The 6000-nt window shown below is 38.7% G+C and overlaps 1 long non-coding RNA gene across 1 annotated transcript; it reads left to right on the top strand.

Annotated features, from left to right (window-relative positions):
• The first annotated feature begins 1226 nt into the window (after positions 1–1226).
• LOC148347945 (uncharacterized) lies at positions 1227–4798 on the top strand. Its single transcript, XR_015848083.1, has 2 exons — positions 1227–1372; positions 4105–4798. It is a non-coding gene; the product is annotated as an uncharacterized LOC148347945 (long non-coding RNA).
• Positions 4799–6000: the final 1202 nt, after the last annotated feature.

The following is a 6000-nucleotide window of genomic DNA, read 5'->3' as shown; positions in this document are numbered from 1 at the left end:
GACTGTGCCTTTATCAAGATATATGATTTTTAGATCTTGATGGGATCGTGAATATATTTGGGAATGTAAATAATACGTGTGTAAATCTTTTTGAGACAAATCTCTCCCTGTATAGGAGTTGGCTAAAAATGCCAGAAATGTGTAGATTAAAATAGAAGTTGTTCCCGTTACTATTTACCACTGGGAAACCCTTTTTTTGGAGGCCCCATAATAAATGTCCATAATTGACACGTTACCCTTACACTACTACACATTTCATAGTGCCCTGTTTAGTTGTAGAAGGCGATGATGCTTCATCGGACAATAACGTACAAACTAACGCCAGCTGCCGTAATTCACGAGGGAAGAAGAAATGCAATGGCAAAACCACCGGAAAGCAGCGTCAGCATACTTTTTAAGCAGACATGTGAACCTGTGTAGAAAATGTCAAGCATTTACAAGCACTTCACCCAGAATGCCAGCATTTTTCATCTTTGAAATCACAAACCAAAACATTAAGGCATTTTCAAGAATTTTAAGCACTTGAATGAAGCCTGTAAAAGGATGTTGAGCATAAAATGTCCAACTGCATTAACCCCAATCAACCCCAGTTAGAAATAATTGAAATATTTGTACTCCGTTCCTTATTTATAATGTAAGTAAAAAGTAAACAAAATGGATAATAACGTGGGTGACGTCACATACTTTCACCGGAAGTCCGTGTCGGTCTATGCCCCCTTGCTAGAAGTGACGACTGAAGCCTTTAATAGGAACAGATGGTTTCTCCACCATTCGAAATAGACAAGCTGTCACAAAATACCAACTTTCCTTCTCCCTCAAGTACACTTTTTTAAGAAAAATGAATGACCTGATTGCTATTATTCAGAGCATTGAGAACCGGGTACAGTGCATGTCAAGGTTGATCTCTGTGGGGCAAACACTTCTTGTACGCATTCCACATTCAAATAAGTATTGTTGTATAAAATCCACGTATCTGAGTTAAACACCTTTTAAAATCACTAAATAAAATGACATCATATATTCAATTATGAAATAAAAATTAACATTCCCGACAATGTCAATTTAGTGCTTCTTTGAACGCTCCAAATTTTAATTTGAAGTGCAAGCTAATGTCAATAGCACCTGCCTTGAAAAAAAGAAACGCGTGATAAAATTGTATTGTAGTGGGTTTTACATAATTCACCCACGGAACCATTGTTTAGTTAGCGAGTTCCTGGGCGGACTCTTAATTCGGCCGGCTCGAGCCACTCTCGTGTTTGTTTTGTTATTGGAAGTTTAAATGTCATTAAAGCAGCTTTCGTTGGCACCTTTGTTTGACACTCCGCCTACGACTCCCGTCTCTGCTCGCTACAGTATCATCTTATGATTTGTGGTGTGTGTTATTAACTTTTTAATTTTCCAAAACGTTGTTGTGTTGTTTTTCGACTTTCTTTCATTCGCTTAAGTTCAACTTATGTTTGATATTAGCGTCAGTGCAGCTCACGCAACTGTTTATTTCAGCAGTCGGACACTAGGGGTCGCTAACTATCCTTTTCGGATTTCCAAAATATCTTTTAGAAGGGACGTATTGTGCATGTTTTCCCTCAATTCAAACATTCATGTATTATTTTAAACTAAAATAGGTTAAACTATTCTAGGTTATGACCTTTTGTTTACCAACATGTAGTAATTGGCTCGTTTTAGGATATTTTGGGACGCATTATATGAGCGTGCCAGTTTTGTTTTTTTGTCGGCACTATAGTAAATGCCATTTACTCTCAAATCGAATTGATTTCTACAGCACTTTTCAGGTCACACATTCCCCTCAAAGTTATGTAAAGAAATAATAGAGATAATCAAGCATTAATATCAATTGAATTGTTTTCCCAGACTCAATGCATTTACATTATAGCTTCACTTTAGTAGCTATTTATTCCACATTTAACGGCAACTTACGATTCTCACAAACACTGCCGCTTTAGAATAGCTTAGAAAAGAATAGTATAGAACAGAATGCCGAATTATCCGATTGAAAACTCGATATAAAAATGAGATAAGTCAGTCAGCCATTTTTATTTCATCCTGGCTCGGACCCTATGCAAACATTTTTTAAAAGAATGTGGCCAGGTAATACAAATGATGTATTTTAGTGTGAAAAATATAAAAAAAATACTCATCGGATACCTTTTATCAATGTAAAATTATTATAAGAATCAATCAAGGGGGTCAAAGCCATTTTAGTCGGGGGGCACATGGTCAAAACTGTTCTCACTGAGGGTGGGATTAGTAGATTCATGGCATAAAAAAAGTGTGCCTGAGCTAAAGGGGTCTTTTTGGAGGCTCCCAATTCAATTATGACTCAGGGATGTAAGATTTGATGATATAACGATTATTGAGTTTTAACTACAGTTTATTTAACTTGGGGAGAATCATGCAGACTGGAATGTGACAAGAAAGCGTACAACCACTAATTCAAATCATGGATTACAAGTCTTTCTGCTATTACTTTTGATGAAAATATTTACCTAGGAACATTGTGTTAGATTCCATATCTATGATAGAAAGGAACTTAGGATTCTTAAAACTTCTGCAACGACACCAAGGTGCTATTTTTGTGTTTTTATTAGCTATATATTTTTTTTTTTTCTTATAGCCTTAAACAGTGCGTCCGTCACTTTTATTTTAGGTAAAAAAAAAAAACGGGATGGGTTTCCTCAATGTTCTCCGGTTGATTTATGGTAGTGTACATATACACCTACAGTGGGTGCTTAGCGAGTGGCGCCTGTCTTTGGCGACATCTAGTGCACGCGTTTCAATCTGAAGGTCATCGTCTCGTACTTCTCCCGGCATTGATGATGCGCGGGCCATGAGTTTGACACATGTGCAAGTCAGCAAGAAACTGAATGGAACAACGACGCATACGAGAGCTCAGGGTCTTTGTTTTTGTCTCCATGTGTTGCAGCGCCTTGGGGGTTCAACCAAAGACTTTAGCGCTGATGCGAATTTACGGGCAAATACAGAAGCGCCAATCGGCTTTCCCTCCCGGCTGATATCAGATAAGAAAAACTCCGTCGCAAGTTAAATGATTGCTCTTCTACTTCATTTTATTTCTAATGAGCTACAGTACAAATGCAAAATTGGGGTCACTGGAGACCACTTGGGAGTTTTGTCCAAACATATTTCGTGTTTCTAATTGCTCGACACATGAGACGGATGTTTGTGTCACATTCCTTTCTTGAAGAAGAGATCCATCAATGATCAGTGTAAGAAATGAGTCACGGTTATGTTCACTGACCCCTTACCAAGCCTGTCCAATCTTGCTGTAACGCTTTGCTCTTGACAACAGTTTTTCTTGACATCAGACAATACAGTGCCATTGAGTGGTCAAATTTTACACATTGGGGCTTTATTCAAATTTCAACTTATTAAGGAAACCTCAAACGACGCACCCCTCTTTTGAAAAGTTTGAAATAGAATATTTTCCAACTAAGTATGTCTTAACAATGGCCGACTGAGTTAAAAGAGCACTCATAATATAAGCTGCTTTTGTCTTACTCTTGGCAAAGGTGTACAGGGCGAAACAAATTAAGTAAGGGGAACGGGGGAGTGGTGGAACATCACCTCATGCTCGTCCCCACTGTTGTTTGTGTCAGTGTAACATAAAAATAGTCAAAGTAAGACATGCTTTTTTTCGAGTAGAGTCCAAACGGAAACCCCAACCCCAAGAATGATAAAAAAATAAGAGTTTGTTCATCTAAGAAATGCACATACTTGCACACGCAACATACAGAGCTTTACAGAGGCTGCAACGATGACACAAGCCAGGAGATGGCGGCGGTAAGTTTCAAATTCTGTACAAAAGGGAAGACAAACAATATAAATTCCGTGCTTGAGTTTTTCAATTGCTATCTTGCTCAGCAAATCAAATATTAAATAAGATGAACGTAAATCTGATTGTGCTTCACCAGACACAAACCTCATTGGTCAACACGGATAAATATCGAATTGATCTCCGTTCATCTGTATTCATAAAGAGAAAGGTGGTCACCCCATCATCATCTTGGTCTCTATCCTGTGACTGTAGGTACTTCTTCTCTCACTGTGTGTATGTATTTGCCTTTGCAGATCAATGATGCAGTTGCCTAGCAACCAGCCGAGGGCGAGGACCGAGGAGGAGGAAGACGCGCAGAAAGACTAAATGGACGATAGCGAGTTAGAGAGAGCGTACGATCGGCACGGTTTCATGCGTTGATACTATGGCACCAGAAATAGAAAATTGCGCTGCCATGGCGACGTTAGCAACTGACGGAATTATCTTGATCTTCGAGCGGTAACAAAGTGCTCCGGCTCGGGAAGGGAGTGGGGGGAGTCAAAAGGGATGAATAGCTGATATACTGCATTTGTTAAAATTATTTTTTACCACAAGCTTGGTAAACTGCTCTGTCATGGGATGTCGGACAGACCCAAATGCAGGACGCAAAGAGATGTAAAAAAGGGATGTGATCAAACCCCAACAGGAGGCATTTATTCAATAAACACAGAGGAATTCACTCATGATAGGATTATTGTAAATTGATAACGCATTAGTAACAAAAATCGAGCATTACAGAGACCCTTACAGTTCAGTATTTTCTCTTTTCAAAGAGTCTTATTACCTTATCAACCTCTTAACTATTTGCCTGCTGCACTGTCATGTTTGTTTTACGCTAGTCTGTTTGATGTTCCTTGTTTTACAATGATGTCCCTCTGATATGGTAACTGTCCTCCACCCAAAAACTCTGTGTCTGAATTGTTTTTAATAAAATGGAGAAGCTGCTGAGGATCTGGTCGGATGAAAATCAGGCTTTGGCCGGGACACATCTCCTCATATCTCTTATCTTTAATTGTGTGTTCTATTCACAGATACAAAGTAATTGACCAAACAGAGACTTGAGAAGGTAACTTGAGAGGGGGTCTTGGGGTGGTAAACGTCTTGAAAAGAAGATTTGGGTGCTTCTTTGAGCAGGGGAGTGCTGAGGTAGAAGACTTGTGAAGGAAACTTGAGCCGGTGGTCTTGAGGTGGCAAAGGTCTTGGGCTGGGGTGTCTTTTTGTGTGGAGGGTTTTGCAAAATACACAGGGGGTTTTGCTGTCTGGGTTAGAATATCGCCAGCAGCCACAAACGCTCTTTAAACTTTATGGAGTGGAGAAAATGGACAATTAGCATCTCCTCAGCGGTCGTCATAGTAACCAACTTCTTTTCCCGAAGTGTGAAGTACTCCCATCCTCAACATCAACAAACCTGCCTCAACACTTAGTTTGTGACTTTGTTTAAGGTTAGCATTAGGATAACACTTCCAATTCTTCTGTGGAAATACTTCTATAGAAATGCTCCAACAGAAATACTACAAAAATACAACTACATTAATCCTAGAAAATACTGCAGATTTACTACGACAAATCTACAATGGAAATCCAACAAGTTCTACTGTCAAAAAGGACCAAATTAAAACTACAGTAATACTACAAAAATAATGTAAAAAGCCTACCCTAAAAAGATGCAAAAGGAACTTTATTCAAAGAAATGCATGTATTTGCACCCAAATCATGGCCGCAATCATGACTAAGATGGGTTCATGTGGCTGCTTGAGATCTTTGAAAGTGATTGATATTTAAAAGAGTGTTTCTAAGGTTTGAAAAGTGCTGGAATTTGGAGTGAAGCGCTTGTAAATGCTTGAAATTGTTGCGATGTTTCTCAACAAGTCTGCTTATAAATATGGCAGACACTGCTCTCTGGTGGCTTGCCTTGCCATCGCATTTCTTCTTCCTTGTATATTAATAGCAGCTGGAATTAGTTCCTCATCTGTCTTGCAATAAATAAACCAGTTTTATATGCAATATTACTATGATCAGTTTTTCCCATACCATAGGAAGACTACCAGCATTTAATATGTCCCACCAAAGTCGTTTTATTTACTTTACTATATGCTAAGATTTTGTTTTGAAATATACATGATAGCAAATGCCACGGTGTGTATGTGTGT

The sequence above is a fragment of the Urocampus carinirostris genome, chromosome 19 (genome assembly GCF_059441175.1).
Source record: "Urocampus carinirostris isolate Australia breed hairy pipefish chromosome 19, RoL_Ucar_1.0, whole genome shotgun sequence".
In the NCBI taxonomy this organism is placed as follows: Eukaryota; Metazoa; Chordata; class Actinopteri; order Syngnathiformes; family Syngnathidae; genus Urocampus; species Urocampus carinirostris.
Note: the sequence above shows the minus strand (reverse complement) of the source record. Positions and strands in the feature narration are given on the sequence as shown.